This window comes from Triticum dicoccoides, chromosome 5A (assembly GCF_002162155.2).
Source record: "Triticum dicoccoides isolate Atlit2015 ecotype Zavitan chromosome 5A, WEW_v2.0, whole genome shotgun sequence".
Classification (NCBI taxonomy): Eukaryota; Viridiplantae; Streptophyta; class Magnoliopsida; order Poales; family Poaceae; genus Triticum; species Triticum dicoccoides.
The window spans coordinates 127,512,271-127,515,426 of NC_041388.1; the positions used below are offsets into that span (position 1 = coordinate 127,512,271).

At 46.7% G+C, this 3,156-nt stretch overlaps 1 long non-coding RNA gene across 1 annotated transcript; it reads right to left on the bottom strand.

Moving 5' to 3' along the window:
• Window positions 1-1,998: 1,998 nt before the first annotated feature.
• Window positions 1,999-2,913, bottom strand: LOC119297583. Its single transcript, XR_005145683.1, has 2 exons — window positions 2,822-2,913; window positions 1,999-2,295 (listed from the first exon to the last, which is right to left on the bottom strand). It is a non-coding gene; the product is annotated as an uncharacterized LOC119297583 (long non-coding RNA).
• Window positions 2,914-3,156: the final 243 nt, after the last annotated feature.

Below are 3,156 nucleotides of genomic sequence, written 5' to 3' on the forward strand. Positions count from 1 at the left end.
GTTGCGCGGTGGTTGGGGCGGCTGAGGCGCCGGCGGGGGCAGCGGGTGCGGCGGGACGGCCGGAGGACGAGGCGTCGGTGGTGGTGTAGAAGCGCCGTGGGAGAGGCCGGTGGCGAGGGCGGTGTGGGCAGCGCGGGTGCGTAGTTGCTTCATCCGCCGCTCCTCAAGACGAAGATAGGCCACCGCCCGCTCGTAGGTGGGGTTGGCTATGAGGGTGAGGTTGGACGCGGCGTTGCCGAAGTCCTCATTGAGGCCGGCGGTGAGCGTCGAGAGGAGAAGCTCATCTCCAACCTTGAACCCGACGTCGTTGAGCTCGTCGGAGGGGGTCTTGAGCCGGAGACAGTAGGCGTTGAGGTGGAGTCGTTTTGGTGACACCCAAAAAATTCCTGCTGCAAGAAAACAATCCGTTGAAGCTTGTTGTCGGTGAAGAGGCCATTGATCTTGGTCCACACCGTGTAGGCATCGTCCCCTTCGCGAACGATGGTGTGGAAGATGTCCGAAGAGACGGTGAGGAAGAACCACCGGATGAGGGTGGCGTCGATGGCCAGCCAGTTGGCGTCGTGGTTGCCGGCGAAGAAGTTGGAGAGGATGTCCACATGATCATGAAGATTGTACTCACGGATAAGAAGGTTGAAATAGTTTTTCCAGGCATAGTAGTTGGCGGCGGCAAGGGGCTCGTCGGGCTTGGTTCCGTAGGAGGAATCGAACGGGTTGCTCGGACCGGAGGAGGACCTAGCCGACATGGCTGCGAGGTGGTTCGGCGGTGCGGGTGCAGCGGCTCGGGGGTGCGGGAAGAGGGAAGGGCGGCACGGGGGAAGGGCAGCGGCGCGAGGGTGGATCGGGAAGAAGCGGCGCGGAGAGAGGGGCGGCTCGGGCTTGGGTAGTGTTTAGGGTAGAGGGACGGCTCGGGCTCGGGTAGGGTTTAGGGTAGAGGGGCGGCTCGGGCTCGGGTAGGGTTTAGGGTTTGGGTGGTCGGCGGCTCGGGTAGAGGAAGGGCGGCGGCTCGGGTAGAGGAAGGGCGGCGGCTCGGGGTTAGGAGGGAGGTGGGAGGCGTGCGGCGGGAGGTTGTGGTGGGAGGGAGGCGGCGGCACGGGCAGCGCAAGCGGAGGCGGCTAGGAGAGGCCACGGCGGCGCGGCTAGGGCTGGGATCGAGGGTTTAGGCTGATACCATGTAGAGGAATATGATGCAACTCTCAATGTATAGAGCAGTCATATCCTTAACTATACACAAGGAGGAAGACTTGGAGTACAAGAATACACGTGCTAAATACATATACTCAACAGAATGGACATGGATATGCCATTTGTATATTAGTTTGTAGAGAAATAGAAGAAAAAACTGATTTTAGTTGAAGATGTTACGGAGCCTGCTAAAGCACCTCAACAATGAACCTCCCCTAAATTATAGGGATACCCCGTAAAGTAAATCGCTTTTAGGGGAGTTTTTTATGCAACTTGTTGGAAATGCTCTAGGAATTTTAAGACAATTGACCGCTGGTGTGGTGATAATAGTGGAGACTGATTATTCATTCATTTATGCAAAGTCATTATTTTTGAAATTCTCAGGGAGCTGAAAGCTTGCTGATCCCATTCCACTTCAGAATAAAAACCATGTAAGAACAGAAAATTTTCTCAAGTATGCAAATGAAGTACTCTAGGAAGGGTGCTGCTGTGAAAGACCAAAGTTGTGTCGTTGAGCAGTTGGCTCAGCCATTAAAACAGGTGAATGAATTGTGTATCTGGAGAAATTACGTCTGTAAAGTCATTTTGTCTATGAGTGATTAATGAAGCAAGAATATACTTTACAAGTGATTATAAAGCACAGTATTTCAAGTGATTATACAACACAATATTCACACAAAATAGCATACCACTGGATATTAACATGGGATCATTATATAAATTTCCCTGAATAATTTCAGAAATCCTTATTTTTCTAAATTTCCCTGAATTATTATCCTGCATCTGTATTCAATCAAAAATTAACTTGGAAAGAAAGAAAGGGCAAAAATGCATCTTTACTGTCTGCTTTTTCATCCACATTCATATTCGAATCAGTATGAAAAGATCAAACATTCTCTTGTCTGAGAATCTACGCATTTTCTTTGTTATTTCAAATCCTGGTCACTTCAGAAATTTCCTTAAGAAGAAATAAAGTTTAATACCTAGTTTTCAGAAGGCCAAATAGAAAATAAAAACAAACAAGACCAGATGACGTTTCAGCCTTCTGGGCTTGACGCAGCAGTTCCCTTGGACATGATGCCTGATCTGAACTCTTTACAAAACCTTCCACTGCTGCAAGAAAAAGGAGACTTTCATCAGTAAGCGTTGCAGGCTTAGTTAATTTTACTATCGTCACGAACCAACAAAAACACCGGATGAGACCCGCAAAACCAAAATGCAGCAAGCAATTGATTTCAATACTTCTGCACAAACAAATCCTCTAATAGATCAGGCATGCCCCTACCATTTGAATCTTAAAGGGTCACGAATGCCCAGACGATTGAACGTTTCAACAGTTGAGCTATGTTATTAGGACTACAAAGAAATAGAAATTTCTAACAAGGAGAAAGTTTTATCTCACGCGGCAGGTATCACTTAAGATTTTAGGCTGTACTGGCATGAATAATCAGGACTAATTATTCTGGCAGCAGAAATTGCTGAAGACATATTGCAGAGAAGAAAGAAGGAATATATTTATCTAAGACTTCCCTACAATATGGCTGTAACTATATATACATACAATAACTTTAACAAAAAAAAGTTGAGCATGTTATAATCTGAAAAACAGGAGAAAATAATTTCAAGCCACATGGTCTACCTCCTTCGCATAAAGCAACGGGCAAGGATGTGTGCTGGGATTCGACGGCCAGCTTTGTTCTTCAGACCCCTGCCTCTGCATTCCCAGAACCTGTAACAAGCAATACTAATCAGCACAGGGCTCTGGCTTCAATGTAAGTTCAGAAAAAAATATTTCAGCGACACGTGGTTTTTGGAAAATTCAAATTGAATAAGCCGATTGACCATATTTTAGTTGGACTAACATTCATGTAAAACTTTCGACCATTTGTTCAAATTGAAAACCTTTAAAACTGAAATTTCGGAAATTTCAGTGGGGCCTGAAACATTTCTGAAATCAAAATTTAGAACCATTTC